Here is a 17,350-nt window from a genome sequence, read left to right as displayed (position 1 = left end):
CCAATAAGAAAACTGATTCATTCATTTATTATTACATCATACCACATTCAAAAGCATATATGGTAGAAATATTAAACCAAATGAAATACATTAAAAGTGTACTAGAAAATGTTAAAATATTTAGTTATAATAATATTCCTAGAGAACATGTGCACGTCAACTAACAACTCTGAAGTTTTAGCCAGACACTCTTCTAACTCCTGTAACTGCTCTAGAATAATATGACTGGTGATAGTTTTCAGGAATAACTGCCGATGAGAAATATACAGAGTATAATTAGAGTATAATTAGAAAGTACAAAACATGCAAGACAATTTTGTGTTTCAAGCAGAGTCCACACCACAGGAAATAACATTAAGAATTTAAGGAAGTGCAACAATATGTGGAAAAAGAAGGAAGGGAAGTTTGGCACAGCTGGAGAACAGAGAAAAATTTGTAGGTTAAAGGTGTTAATATCATTTTGTTGTTTGTTTGCAGGAACTATTTGGGGAAATAACATACAAAGGTTGAGGCAGTGGCAGGAAGAGCAGATTTACCTTGAACATTTGAAGATACCAGTGGTTGGTGACTACAAGGTCTGTCAGGAAACTCTAAGGATGGGTGATATCGACGTATGGGGGAAAATATAATTGAAAGTCAGTGTTCCAGAAACTTCCTGATCTTTCTTTCAGTTTTCTTAGAATCCTCTATTTTTCAACTTTGTTGTGAACTTCATTTCCGTTGCTTCCGTACCATCTTACTAGTACTCTCAACTCCTTTTTACATTGCAACTTCCTATCAAAACAACTTCATATATTTTTATGCTGCTGCATGCTAGTATTTAAGAATTGCTGGAGAAAATACTTTTGGTGTGACAATAAAAATAGATAAATGTCACAGTTGATTCATGGTCTTTAATGACTCTTCAATTTGAATTACGAAAGCCAGTAAATTCTGTCTTGTCTCTTCTTCATGTAGTTATTCCAACCTCCATCTACTTTTGTTTCTCCCAAAATTGACTTTCCTTTCTCTTCTTAGTGTTTTAGATGACTCCTGTGACTTTATAATGAAACTAAACACTATGAAGTGGGAACACCTATTACTATCTGTTACCTAAGCTAGAGTTTTATTTGCATTCTTTTCTTTTCTACATATGCTCTATGTTTCCATGGAGCAGATGTTTTTCTCCCTTGTCTTATAAACTAGTTATTTAAATTACCTAAATTCCATCCTAACCTAAGTCCTCAGGAACTAATTTTCATTCATATGTATAAATTATTACTTCATCTCAATAACATCAAACTTCCTGTAATAAATCCATCCAATCATCATATATCTCTTTCTAAATCTATTTATATTCAGTGACATCGTAATTTATCTCTCCATCTTTGAGCTCCCACTTAAGCTTCCATAGAGTCATATAAATACTTACATTGCCATTTGATATTTTACAATGATGCTGAATTAAACATATCAAAAACATATTAGGTGTTTTTCCCTCTAATCCTGACTTCCAAAACTGCTCTGCTCCTCTTCTCATTCTCTTTCCCTGTGACTGGCACTGATAATACACATATTGTGCAAGGCAGACATATTATTACCAAAGTGCAAATGGTCTCACTTTTATATTCCCCAAACTTACAGTAACACTCACCTTTTTGGTTTTCCCTGTACCCAGCCTTGTCCACCTAAATCTAGTTTCCAATGTTAGCTAGATATATAATTCTTTAAAAAAAAAATCTAGGGGCGCCTGAGTGGCTTAGTCAGTTGAGTGTCAGACTTCTCTTGAGGTCATGATCTCAAGGTTTGTGGGTTCGAGCCCCCCTTTCCAATCCCTCCCCCCATCCCTCTGTCAGGTCAGGCTCTGGCTCTGTGGCTCTGTGCTGACAGCTAGTTCAGAGCCTGGAGACTACTTTGGATTCTGTGTCTCTTTCTCTCTCTGCCCCTCCCCTGTTCATGCTCTGTCTCTCTCTGTCTCAAAACTGAGTAAACATTAATTTTTATTAATTTCCATTTTTACAAATTCTAATTATAACATTTTTGGTAGAAAATATTTTTCTCTCAAAAAATAAATGTAAAAAATTTAAAAAGTCTATCTATCTATCGATGATTATTTTGCTTTCCTAATAAAAACCTTTCAGTGAGTTCCATTACCTTCAGTTAAAAATCCGAGTCCTTCAAGCATAACCCCATTTTACCATTCCCCTAGACTTTTTTCCAATCCCTCCACACACCCTTGAATGGTCTTTCACTTCCTTAGCCTTTTCAAATTCTGTTTGTTCAACCTACCTTTCAATGTTGGCCAAACCATGTTCAATGTTTATTAACCTAGTTGCCATCGCTTCCTCTCTTTAGAGCTCTCTGACTACCGCAAGAATGATTACATATCCATTGAGAAATCACATGGCCATCTGTACTTTTGTTGCACAGAATTTCTTAAATATTTTCTTCTTCTATCCCTCCACATATAAAAAGATGTTTCATGTTCATTTTCGAGTAGCCGATGCTTTCCTACCTTAGTTGAGACCATTAAAAAACAGTTTCATGAGCATGGTGAGGAAATTAAGCGTGATTCCTGCCACCTAATTTCTCTTCCTGCTGTTTTTGAAACGGATTTTCTCAATCATTCTGACTTCTGTGCCTGCTGCTCATATAGAAAGTATTCTTGTACATCAAGGCAATTTTAAACTGATTAGGGACTTTCTCTCCAGTGAATAATAAGTTAGGTCATTTTAGAGAAATAACAGTGATAAATATAAACAGAATACATCCCCCTCAGTGAGTCATTTAAGTGGTGTGCCGCTGTGTTTCTGCCTCATTCAACACGAAGGTTGCACGGGCCCTGTTGTCAGCTGACACCAGTAGTAATGAAAAAATGGCTTTCTTCTTTTCTTAAAAAGAACTCGGTGACACATAAATAAAGCAAAGAAATTTCCATTACAATGTACCTGACAATGACCTTAGAGGACTATCACTGCATATAAATAAACCTACCATTTATGTTTTACCATTATGGAGTACCTCCATCTCATCAGTATAGCTCACTTCCTCTTTTTTTTTTTTATCTCCAATAGCAAAGTCTTCCATGCTTATCTAATGGTCATATCCTATCTCATGGTGTATCACTTTCTCTTAAATTGGTATAATATATTCTCCAAAATAGTGTTTTCTTATTTATAGTGATAACAACCAAGTATGAAATCTTTCTGTTTAGCCACTTGGTAATGTAGAGAATCCTCATTTATCACTTATGTTTTCCCTATCCTCTTGTTTCAGATCGATTTTTAAAAGTTTACATGTACCATAAAAGGCGTTTCAGCCATTCTCATTCAGGCAGACTGTGATTAGGCATATTGCTTTCCAATTTATTCTGACCAGTGGTTAGTTATGATATCAAATTTCACTATAAATTGCATCAGTTGAAATCACTGATGCAATTTTAAAGCACAAATATTTTCTCCAGCAATTTAGATAATGTCTTATTTTACTGGAAGGTGAACAACATGATATGGGATTCATATTTTCGATCTGAAGCTCTAATTTTGTAATGTATCCACTCTCAGGGTAATTATTGTCACTAAAGTTTTAAAAAAGCTGCAACAAATGTAAGGTTACACTGGACTAAAATGTGTTCTTTCCCAAAGGTAACAAGAGAATTACTGGTCTCTGCCAAAAGAAGGGACCTTCAGTCATAAGGCAAGGAGGCTTTGGGAAAGTGATAAAACTGGTCACAAGTGTTAGGCAAACATGGAAGAGACAAAAGCAAACTCCATATATGAACAAGTCACTGTGAGATGGAGGTCAAGAAAGAGCATAACTCACTTCCTGGAGAAGGGGAAGTATACAGAATGTCGACGTTGTTGAATAGAATTAAATGGTGTCACAATGAAGAATGTGGCATCACATTTATTAAAAAAAAAACTTTGGAGAAAATAACTAAATTTTTAATAAGCTTTTCATGAGGACATTTGTACCAAAAAGAAAACTATAGATGAAAGTTACATTTATAAACCTGAGTGGACACATACTATTAGCTGAAATTGTGTTAATTAAAAATTTATTATTTTTTTAAATATAGATCTTTCTCACTGTCATTCTTTTCTTCTAATCTACTGTGACCATACTGTTTCATATCAAGCATGAAAAATCATTCTTGTTTACTTATAAGGCATATTATGTTTCTCAAGTTCATAAGTAATTCATTTTCAATAAGATAGTAATATTTAAATCGTTCAAAAATATACAAACAATGTATATAAATAACATCAATTTCTGGGATACATGTCATTTATATTTCCTCCAAGGGGTTCTAGTACTTCTTTATTTTTAGGAGTAAATAGTAATATTATTAGCCTTCATATTTATACATTACAATTTTTTATTTTCTATTGTTTACATATCTGTGCTCATTGACAGCAGAACCCTTCAAGAGTCAAGATGGTATTAGGATAAAAAATATTGACTTAAATTAAAATAGCAAAATATATTTATGTTTGTTTGCAACAGCAAGAGAATTTTATTTTTAAAATAATGTCTATCATTCATATAATTAATTTTGGGGAAAAAGAAAATCAAAGTAAAGAAGATATCTATAAATCCATTAGCAGCAACAAATTCTATCAACTTTTTCTTATAATTTGAGACTATGTACAAATGTCATAGTAGTTTTCTGATGAGACATAGCTAATCACCCCAACTTTAGTGACTTACAACATTGATTATCTCTCAGTTTCTGTGGGTGGATAATTGAGGCACAGCAGAGTGTATGCTTAGTGTTTGAGGTTCAGAATCTCCAATGATGCTACAATCAAGGTGTCATCTGGGATTCTAGTGTCATCTAGATTCAACTGGGGGAAGATTTATTTCCAAAATCACTCACCTGGCTTCTGGCAGACACTAGAAGCTAAGCTTCCAAGCCCCACAAGCCTCTTTCCACACAGTGGCTTCATGGTATGCCGTCTGGCTTCCTGCAGAGTAAATGATCCAAGAGAGAATAAGAAAAAGTATCTCCAATGACAGCCAAACTCTTTATAATCTAATCTCAGGTGTGAGAACGTGTTACTGCCACCATAGTCCATTTGGTAAAAGTGAGTCTCTGATGATAGCCCACAAGCAAGAGGAGATTCCACAAGAGTATGAAAACAAGGAGCCAGTGATCTTTGGGGCTTTCATTAGAGGTTGAATATCTACTAGTTGTGTATGTGTGTTTGTATTAGTTTGGATATATGCATATTTATTTACATGAATTATAAGCAAAGAATAATTAACCAGTATATTCTCCTTAAAATTCTACAACTATAATAAATATAAATAACAATGTTATTTTGTCAAACAACATCCCAAATATATGCATAATTTTTGATTTCTGATGCTGGGATAGATACAATAATGATCCCACTGAAGATGTCCATGTTCTAATCCCCAGAACATAAGGGGCAAAAACCTGGCTAGAGCTGAGTTGGGTAGTTCCCTTCCCCCAGGTGAGATAAATTCTGATAATACCCATACCCAAACAAGTGAGGCTCTGCTTAATTGGTTTCTCCTGAGGGGAGGCCTTATTAAGAAGAACAGAGCCATCTGGCTTGTTATAGAAAGGGTTCCTTCACTCCTCCCCTTGCAGGGAGCAACAGGGGATTTTTCTCTTAGTGTGGGAACCAGGTTGAGTTCTTGGAGGTAAATCTCACAAAATTGTGGTAGCTGCCATATGAATGGTGCTCCTAGCGTTTTTCAGATTCAGAGTTGTTCATGCTCAGCCCTCGCAATTTGTGAATCACTCCTCAGATTTTCCTGACTTGGCACTAGATGTTTTTAAAAAGTATTTAAAAAATCTTTAATGGGGCAGAGAGAGATGAAGAGAGAATTTCAAGCAGGCTCCATGCTGTCAGTTCAAAGCCACATGCAGGGCTCAAACCCATGAACTGTGAGATTATGACCTGAGCCAGAGCCATGAATCAGACACTGAACCGACTGAACCACCCAGGTGCCCATGGGCACTGATTTCTGTGGAGGCTTCCACTCATCTGCTTATGCTCTGGTAAGCTGTGAACTTTAAAAAAAAATTTTATGCCTTCTTCTGAACTGATTATTTTTTATGATTCAATTTTATCTCTTTTCTTTGGCTATTATAATCCTAGAACTCTTATACTGCTATTTTACTGGTGATGTTAGGATTTATAGTATGCAGCTTTAACTTACTAAAGTCTGCCTTCATGTGATATTAGTGAATTATAAAAACTCATAATAGCATATTTCTATTTTTCCAGTCTGCTTTTTGTTCTATTTTCATGTAATTTACTTTGACATGCATTATAAACATCAAAATACATTATTATTTTGTTATTATTATTTTGTTTAAGTATAGTTATCTGAATTATAAAACTAAAATTTTAATAATAAGAAAAATTTTATGTATTTTAATGTAATTGTCATTTTTGGTGCTCTAATCCATTGGTTGGATCTATATTTATGTCTGATATATCTGATATTATTATTTTTTCCTGAAGGATTTCATTTAACTTTTCTAGCAGTGGGATGGTGATGAATTCTTTTTAGCTTTTTTCTGTTTGAAATGTCTATATTTTACTTAGATTTTTGAAAATATTCACTGGGTACAGAATCCTAGGTTTTTGTTTTTGTTTTCTTCCAGAATTTGAAATGTGCTCACCCACTGTCCTCTTGCTTATATTTTTTCTAAAATGAAATCTCTCATTCTTCTCTCTGTTCCTTTCCATTAAATATGTCTTTTTTTCTCTCTCTCTGCTCTTAAGATTTTCTGTTGAATACTGGTTTTGATCAGTTTGATTATAATTATTTTCTCCATATCTGTTGTGTTTATGATTCAATGAACTTGTTAAATTGATAAAATTATAGCTTTCTTTAATCAGTATGGAAAGGTTTTAGCCATATTTTCTTCAAATGTATTGTTTTTTTTATCCTCTCTTCCCTCTATTCTCCTTGATAGTCACCAAAAATGTACATTAGTCCACTCGAATTTGTCCAATTATGTCTTATATCTTTCTCCTCTTTTTTTCTCTAGACTCTTCTCCGTATTTCTTTTTTAACAGGTACTATTATTATGTCTTCAAGTTAACTGGTCTTTTCTGCGAAGTCCAATCTGTCACATCTGCCATTAATTCCACCTGAAGTAGGTTAAAAAAAAAAAAAATCCCAGTCACTGAAGTGTTCATCTGTAGATATCTGACACAGAATTCAATTTCTATTATCGTTACATGGATCTATGCTGAGTCTTCTTAACTCCTTCCAAAGATCCCAGAGGAACCATAAGACAAAAGACTAGTTTCCTCGATGTGTAGCCAATCAATAGTTAACTCTTTAGTGGAGTTCTTAATGAATTGATTAGGTACCTGATCCATGTATATTTATGTATGTATGTGTGTGCTTGTGTGTGTATACCTCTATCATATATATTACATCTATATATTTTATTATAAGTATTAATTCCTTATACACTTAGACACCAATGAAAAATATATTTTATTTGTAATAAAAGTGTATAAAATACAATTTCCCTGCTTTATGAAATATGTCATATTCAAGCCAAAGAGTAAGACTTTATTTACTTGAAATAAGTTTCTTCTTCCATTTTCTAGAAGGCACAGGATATATTAAACCTATTATAAAATATGTAATATGTATAATTTTTGTAAGTATATGTTTGCCTTCTACCTTGAAAGTCAACATGCTGCTCTAAGGGGAAGATTTTACTATTTATTTTTGTTTGTTTCTTACCATGTTGATTTTTAAAATACTACTTTTAGGTGCTTCTGGAGCTATTCCTCTGTATATGCTTGTTTTCCAACTTAGATCTTATTCTACCTTATTGAATCAATCTTTATCTCTTTTTAACTCTCCTTTTGAAAAACATGATTCAGTTGCTTTGTTAATAATCATCGGAGAAGTTTTATTTCCAGTGACATGCTTCACAGAATTGTACCTGCTGTACAATATCATATTTTTCAGGAGGGAAAAATAATGTAATATATTAAGGCAAATATTGACTCTCAAGGTTGGCTCTGCTGGCATAAAATTTTTTGATTAATGTACCCAACAAGTTTGCAAACCCCCATGGATAGGAAGTGCACTAGGCGTGAAATCCTCCTACTATTATAGTAAACAACAGCAATTGCAGCACATAGGTAGAAGACTTAAAGTTTCATTGATTAAATATTAATGCTTATGATAATTAACAATGAATACATTTTCAGTGTGTAATTAAACTAGTGCATTACACAAATGTGAATGTACATATGGCTCTAGAAATTAAAGAATATTTCAATGCTTAAACATTAGTTTCAGGGGTAAAACCCCCAGCTGTACCAGGTATCATCAATTGAGTAGGTAATTTTTAATTAATTATAGACACATATGGCCAATGCCACTCATGCAAGGAACAAGCATTTTACTTAGGTAATAAAGGAGGCAAATGTTAAATTATCTGTAACTATTAGCGACTATTCTTGTTGCCATATTGTGAATTAGTCTGATACAATTATTGGTTCTACATTTTATATGAGTAACTTAAGAAACTGTGTTTTGATTTGGGAAAAAATAAAACACATTTACATGGAAGGAGGCAATAGATTTCTTTTGATTCGCATATTAACATTTGAGCAATAGTTCCATGAAGAAAAGGAAAGTCTCCCAAAGGCACTTCACTATTTTACTAAAATGTTGTTGAACGTTTTGGGGAGAAGGAAATAAAGCTGATATCCAGGTCAATTATTTATTTTTCATAGTTGTGAACCATGTTTTAATTAATGTGTATATTTCTTATTTATCCTCATTTGAGAAAATTTTTTCTCTTTCCATGACCTGTACATTATGATGATATAACAAAGTCTTTGATATATCATGGTTATTCTCCTTAAATCATTAATTTCCTCTCCTTCTGCAGTGCTAACTTAATGTGTATGCCCTGGATACATTGCCACATAAAACTATATATATTTTTTAAATTATTTTAAATATGTTACTATTTTTATTATTTTAAATATACTTTAAAATATTTTAAATATTTATATTTTAATTATTTAAATACATTATTTACTTTACATGCATTCTGATTTCATAAGCAACAATAATAAAAATGTGTCTAGCACCTATTATTAGGAAGTGTGCTCTGTGTTTAGCATGTTTTTAACTTTTGTTTGTAACTTTGTTTCAGTTTTGGTTTTAGAAAGGACTCTGAATATTCAAGGTTCGTTTTTTCTTCAGTTTTCTTTGCGTTACATTACATCAATCTGGCCATTTGAAAGAATGATATTACTTATAATTAAAATCCTTATAAATATGCCACTTAATATATTCTGAAAACCAAGTACTTCAATCATTTTTAGTTTTATTATTGTTACAAAATAAAATTATATCAAAATTTGTGCAGAAAATTATTAGGCATCTGATACTATAACTTAGTTGCTACTTGACTGATTAGTGCTTCCACATCTACACATAAAAACCCATACATGATCTGTTATCTTTCAATTCCATTATTCAAACTGAATAAATCAGGAGATATGTCTCACAAGAAATAGTGAAAGAAGTTCTTAAGAGAGAAACAACTGATAGAAGTCAGAAATGTTGATCCACATAAAAGAAGAGCATCAGGGAAAGAATAGTGACTTTTATTTTTCTTAAACTAATTGATCTAAATCTATATTTTTACAAATTACAATAACAATGTATTTGATTATGTATGTATATATGTATATAATGATAACTTATGTATAAGTAAAGGAATGACAGCAAGGATACAAGATATAAGAAGGAGGAACCGGATTATTTTATTGTAAGGGACTTGTATCATTTGTGAAGTAGAATAATGGTACTTTAAAGTGGACTTGGATTAGTTTTAAAAGCATATTGCAAACTTGAAGGCAACATCTAAGATGTCAAAAACAGTACAACTGATATGCTAAAAAAAAGAGATAAGATGGAATCATATAAAATGCTCAATTAAAACAAAAAAAGAGTAGAAGACAATAACTGGAAGAAAAAAAAACAGTAGTAGCCATATTAATTTCTGACCGAGGGCAGAGCATGTATAAAATTCTTCTGAGCAGAACATTTGTTTCTTCTTCTTATATACTTTTAATCATTTATGTTATTATAGGCTTATGGATATTTGTGTTATACTTTGAGTTACAACTCAATATAACTTTTTTTCTTTAGTTTGCTCAAATGGTTCTGGCTTAGACATTGGGAGTTCTTTCAGTTGGCTCTTGCTCTCCTTTGACATATCCCTGATTTCTTTGTTTGTTTATTTTTGAACAATTTCTTACTCTGGTACAGAAAGATGTTTCAGACTTATCTGGCATATTTTTTAAACTTTTTAAAAATGTTTTTTGTTTATTTTTGAGAGACAGAGAGCTAGAGCGTAAGCAGGGGAGGGTCAGAGAGAGAGGAAGACACAGAATCTGAAAACAGGCTCCAGGCTCTGAGCTAGCTGTCAGCACAAAGCCCGATGTGGGGCTCAGACCCACGAACTGTGGGATCAAGACCTGAGCCAAATCGGGATGCTTAACCAGCTGAGCCACCCAGGTGCCCTGGATCTGGCATATTTTTTTATCTCACTTTAGAATTAGTGTCCGCGGAGCCCTATTTCCTTTCGAAATAATGAACAAGACTTCAGTTTACTCAGTGTTACTGGTATATTTTTGTTCTACTCTCTCTCTGGTGACAGATGAAGGAAATCTATATGGGTATATTTACTTTATTATATGCAAGATCTATAAATATTTCTATTTGTAACTATCTGTATTAAGGTAGACCTGAGTTCATAATAATGTCTCCAACTTTAATCTATTACTGTATATATAGATCATTCTAGCTCCTCTCCTTGTCTGTGGACTTTCACTCAAGCTGTAAGAAACTTGGCTGCCACTGCATACCATCCATTCACTTAATTGTTCACCTTCCAATATACATGCACAGCAGCGTCAGCATTTTTAACCCATACCTTTTGTGATGCAACTTTATTGCTTATATATAGTTATTCTTGTCTTTAGTTTTAAATTCCACTTATTTGTAAATTTACTTAGGTCAGCAACTTTTCTCCCCAACTACTTCATTGAGGTTGTTTTATATATTTGCAATATTTTATGATCCACTCTGGAATTCCTTCAACCTCCTGAGTGAGTTTTTAAAAATTTGTATACATTAAGATTCACTTTTTGTATTGTAAAGTGTTTTGGAAAGCGCAGTTTTATGTACCCACAATTATAGTATCATATAGAATAATTTTACCACCCTTAACATAAATACCATGTTCACCTAATTAACCCCCTCTTTTTCCTTGCCCTAAGCCCCTACTTACCACCAATCTTTCTACCATCTTTGGACTTTGCCTTTCCCAGAATGTCATGTGATGAAAATTACAGAGCATGTAGCCTTTTTGACTGGCTTCTTCAATGTATATAAATTAATTCAATAACCTGCATTTAAGATTTATCCACACCTTCTGTGGGTTGATTGATAGCTCTTTTTCTTTCAAAAATGGTGGTTAAATATATCTAATATGATCCCATTTTAACCATTTGTAAGTATACAATTCAGTGGCATTAAATAAATTTACAGTGTAATGTAACTGTCACATCTGTTTGGCTTTCTCTATCATCATCATGTTTTTGCAGTATTTCAAATCTCCACGAGACCTAATCTGACCACCTTATTTAGTATGACATCGTACCATCAACTCTTGCACACCAAAAACCTCTTTTAAAACAATACTTCAGGGGCACCTGAGTAGCTCAGTTGATTGAGCTTCCGGCTTCAGCTCAGGTCATGATCTCATAGTTTGTGGGTTTGAGCCCCATGTTGGGCTCTGTGGTGACAAGCTCAGAGCCTGGAGCCTGTCTTCAGATTCTGTGTTTCCTTCTCTCTCTGACCCTCCCCTGCTCACGCTCTTTCTCCTCTCTCTTCTCTCTCTCTCTCTCTCTTCTCAAAAATAAATAATACATTAAAAAAATTAAAACATTACTTTGCCTTCTGTCTTTATCATTGAAAACATTCTAATACATGGTATCATTTACTAGTTTTTCTGTTTATTTTGGTTGTCCCCTGCTAAATGAGAGCTCCATGAAGGCAAGGACTGTTTGACTTGCTGATATTTAGTAGATCTTTGAGTACCCTGTGCATAGTAAGCACTCAATGTATATGTGTGCTTTAGTAAATAATTAGAAGGATAAATATCAGAATCTCTGTATGAGTCACTAGGGCATAGACAGAGAGATTTATTTTAGGTATGTTTTTGCTAGGAGTTGTCATGAGAGCTGGGGAAAATTGGATGTCACTGTTTTGTATTAATTCTTCCCTGGGGTGAATTTTTGCAGCAAGTGGCTTTAAATCCATGGGGGAAGATGACTGGATGGCCAGTCTGGCTATCGCTCATGGTTTTATAAAGCACCCTATGACGGATCTAATTTTATAACTCTCCCTCTGCTTTGTAAATCTCAGAGTTTTACAGTTTCTTTGAGAAGGGACCCTCTAACCTAAAAAATACCATCTCCTAAATTTGTTTGGGATTAAGAGTTTTTATGCTTAATTATATTATCATCAGCCAGTTCCTATTATTTTTCTCTCTTTCCAAGAACCTTCTCAAACATTTTGTCTTATAGGACACTTGCCATTTCCTTAATTTCTTATGGATTTATTTGGTTTTGTTTTGATATCTATTTTAATTACTTCTGGTTGTAGAGTAGATAAACTCATGTAATCCTGTATTCCATGTGAACTGGAGGACCCTAGATGCTCACTTTTATTATTAGCAGTATGTAAACATATAAGCTCATAGAACAGAGTACATAGTACCCTCAAATAAGATGGTTCATAGATATCTTACTCTATGTGAAATGATGTTATAAATAAGAAAATAAGAATTAATAAATGTGTAATAAGTGTTAATACATTTGTAGTGTTAATAAATTTGTAGAAATTCAAAGTGTTCAGTTTGTGGAAGCAATGTGTGTGTATATGCCAATTTGTACAATTCTCATTATGAGATGATCATATATTTTGACATTAACAAGTGATTTTTTTAATATAGAAAGTAGGTAGTGAAACAATAGGACATAATGGACACAAATTTTAGAATATTAAAATAAAGAATTGAAACAATTTGACTTTCGGAAAGATGGTGGAATAGGAGGGTCCTAAGCTCACCTTGTCCCATGGCTACAACTACATAACAGCCATACTGGTATCAACCACCCAGAACACAGTCTGAAGACTAGCAGAACAGACTCCCCATAGCTAAAGGAAGAGACTGCATCTAAGAGGGTAAGAAGGGTGAGGCATGGTGACTAAACGGAACGCTGGGACTATTCACACTGGGAGAGAGTGGCTCAAAGTAGAAAGAGAGGATGAATACCCACATTAGACTTTGAAAACCAGAGGGCCAAGTTCTTACAATTAGTGTGGCCTAAAACCTGGAACTGTAAAATCAGTAGGGTTGGCTCTGGGAGAGGCTGCACTGTGATAGGAAGCTGAATCCCTGTCCTGAAAGAGAAAGCACAAGAAACAGCCCCGTGGGATACATCCTACAAACAGCAGTTTGAAAAATGCTTGGGATATATGGGAGAGAGATTGAGTCAGTAATCCAAAACTTCCCACCAAACAAAAGTCCTGGACCAGATGCTTCACAGGTGAATTCTACCAAACATTTAAAGAAAAGTTAATAGCTATTCTCAAACTGTTCTAAAAGGGAGAAGGGGGGGGGGCGGGGAAGAAAGAAAGAAAGAAAAGGAAAGAAAGATTTCAAACTCATTCTATGAGGCCAACATTGCCCTGATACCAAAACCAGTTAAAGACACTACAAACAAGATCTCTAGGCCAATATTTCTGATGAACATATATTTGAAATTTCTCAGCAAAATATTAGCAAGCTGATTCCAAAAAATGCATGAAAAATCCATTCACCACAATCAAGTGAGACTTAATCCTGAGTTGGGGAGTGGTTCAATATTTGACAATTCACCAACTTGATATATCACATCAGGAGAAGGGTAAAAAGTAATATGATCACTTCAATAGATGAAAAAAAAAAACCACCAGAAACAAACACACACACAAACAAAAGCATGTTTTTGAAGTAAAGGGAGCTCTGGTAGAAAAAGGTGAAGTAATTGTCAAGATTGCATATGCTTCTAAACAAATTTGTGCTGTACTTTTTGGTTAACTGTAATATTTCTTTAAAACAGTAGCTCATTGTTAGTTCCCTCTCTTACTTCAATGCTTCTTCTCCTGATTGCATCGCTGCTTCCATTATACTGGCTTCTTTACAGTTCCTGGAACAAGTCAGTATGCCCATTTCAATGTCTTTAAAGTTGCTGTTTCCTCAACCAGGAATGTTTTTCCTCCAATCAAACAAACAACAAATAAACAAACAAACAAAAGCCCCACTCCCTCACTTTCTTCATGTCCTTACTCATTATTTGCAAGTTGGGTCTTTCTGGTCAATGGATCTAAAATAACAATTGCATCTCTTCTGACAACACATATTTATTCCTCTTGTATTAGGAAACATAACATTTCTACTATCTAGTTTAATATATATTTACTTATTTAACTTATTTATTTTGTCTTCTCCAGGTAGACAAGGAAGTTTGTCTCTTTTGTTTATTGCTGTATCATCTGGGTTGAAAATGATGTCTCACTCATTGTGAGAACACAAGGGAATCAATTGATAGAGCTGTAATTGATGTCTCTGTGTCTCCTGGATATTTGATTTTAATTCTTGGCTAATATAAGAATGATGAGCTTTATCACATGCCATTTAAAGTCCAAAACACTCTGGGAACAGTTGGTTTACTAATAGTTTTAAACTAGCTTACTAGTTAGGAAACTCTGGCTTCACCACATAACCAAAGACACATCAAAATTTCTACTCTTTGAGATTTCCTAGAGCCAAATTGTATAGATCTTAATGGTAAATGTCAGAATAAGAATACTGGTGTTTTGTGACTGGCTGACTGATAAGACCCCTTAATGTTTTCTGGCACTCTCTTTTATTAATTAACTAATTAATTATTTACTTATTTACTTAAGAGAGAAAGAGAGGGAGGTTCAGGGAGCAGAGGTAGAGAGAGAGAGAATACCAAGCAGGTTCCACACTCAGCATAGAACCTGACACAAGGCTAGATCCCGTGACTATGGGATCATTACCTGAGCTAAAATCAAGATTTGGATGATCAGCCAACTGAGCCATATAGGCATCCCTCTTTCTCTTTCTGTTCCTTAGACTTTGCGTTAAAATTTTTTTCCTGTGAGTATGCTTTTTAGAGTCTAGAATTCTCAAATATCTAATTTCCTGAATTTTTGTGGTGATGCTCAATAAATATTTGTTGAATAAATAGATGAGTGAATGACAAAACTCTATTTAGTTCTACTTCTTGAATATTAAGACTTTGAAATATTCCATAGCAGAATCATAAAAAATATGGGTTGATTAGGATTATGTAACCATTCTAGTTATGTGTGTCAGAAAATCTTTTGAATGATATTGCTTACAGTGAATTTAAAATCTTGTCAAGTCAGGATAAAAGAAAGAGTTTCATAGAGACTTAACTTATTTTTATAACAGGTTAATTAAGCTTCATTTACTGGAACCACTGCAGATCTTTCTCTTTACTTAAGGAAAACCAAGAACAAAATAGAGAGTTTAAATAGAAGAAAAAATGTTTTCTATTGGTGCACTTTGTATTAACTATTTCCTAAGGCATATTACCCAGAATAGATCAGTTCTAAATTCCTAAACAAATGACCAAACTAAGAACACCAGTTATAAAACTTAAAAATACAAACTTTTTCACTAATTCAAAGGGATACATGTACCCCTGTGTTTATTGCAGCATTATTTACAATAGCTAAATTATGGAAGCAGGCATAAGATCCATTGAAAGATGAATGGATAAAGATGTGGTATATACAGACATTGGAATATTATTAAACAATAAAAAGAATGAAATCTTGTCACTTAGAACAATATGGATGGGGCTAGAGAGTACAATGCTAAGTGAAATAAGTCTGAAAAGTAAACGCTATATGATTTCACTCATGCGGAATTAAGAAACAAAACAAACGAACAAAACCAAAAAAGAGAGAGAGATAGGCAAACAAAGAAGCAGACTCTTAACTGTAGAGAACAAACCAATGGTTACCAGAGGGAAGATGTGTGGGAGGATGGGTTGGATTGGCGATGGGGAATAAGGAGTGCGCTTATGATGAACACTGAGTATTGTAAAGAAGTCCTGAATCACCGCATCGTGCACGTGAAGCTAACATTACACTATGTGTTAGCTAACTGGAATTTAAATAAAAGAAAAAAAAATCTCTAAAAGTCTTATTTTGTATTTATTCCAGAGTGGCCAGGAATATATTGAGAAAATGTATGTCCTATATGTAAGAATATATTTTTGTGTTTTTCTCTTTATTTATTTATTTTTGTTCAACACATGTAATTTTATAAACTCATCTATTTTTATATCATTGTGTATCATGAAATCTTATTCCACTTTACATATATCCCCATGCTTACTTCAAGGAGAGGATATTTGATCTTCAGTATCCATAAGGAGATTTATCGATATGTATTGGTAGGGGTGGGCATGGACTCACAAGGAGCTGCATAATCTAAGGCAGTACAGGTGTGTTTACTTATAAATCTATTAATTTGGGTATGTCTGCTCAAACAATATGAAAATGATATCAGCAATATCATTCACAGACCTTATACTCCTTTTATCATTGCTTGAACCTTGAAGACCAATAAGTTTAGGACTTTCTTATGAATCTTGTAATTCATTCTACTAAGAATATTGAAAAGTCATCATTAAAAATTGCATCTATTGTCATATTTTAATTTTTATTTTCTTCCATGTACTTTTTAATTTCCTCTTTAATTTCTTGGTTAACCCATTCATTCTTTAGTAGGATGTTTTTTAATATCCAAGTGTTCATGGTCTTTCCAAATTATTTTCTTGTGGCTGATTTCAAGTTTTATACTGTTGTGGTTTGAAAATATGCATAGTATGATCTTGATCTTCTTTTGTATTTACTGAGGGCTGATTTGTGACCCAGTATGTGATCTATTCTGGAGAATGTCCCATGCACTTGAGAAGAATATGTATTCTGCTGCATTAGGATGAAATGTTCTGAATATATCTGGTAAGTTCATCTGGTTCAGTTTGTCATTCAAAGTCATTGCTTTCTTATTAATTTTCTGCTTAGATAATATGTCCACTGCTGTAAGTGAGGGGTTGAAGTTCCTTACTTTTATTGTGTTATTATCACCGAGTCTCTTTTTGTATGTGATTAATTGATTCATATTTGAGTACTTTCAAGTTGGGGGCCTAAATAT

Source organism: Suricata suricatta, chromosome 6, assembly GCF_006229205.1.
Source record: "Suricata suricatta isolate VVHF042 chromosome 6, meerkat_22Aug2017_6uvM2_HiC, whole genome shotgun sequence".
Classification (NCBI taxonomy): domain Eukaryota; kingdom Metazoa; phylum Chordata; class Mammalia; order Carnivora; family Herpestidae; genus Suricata; species Suricata suricatta.
The sequence above is the reverse complement of the archived record's forward strand: the minus strand, read 5'-3'. Positions refer to the sequence as shown.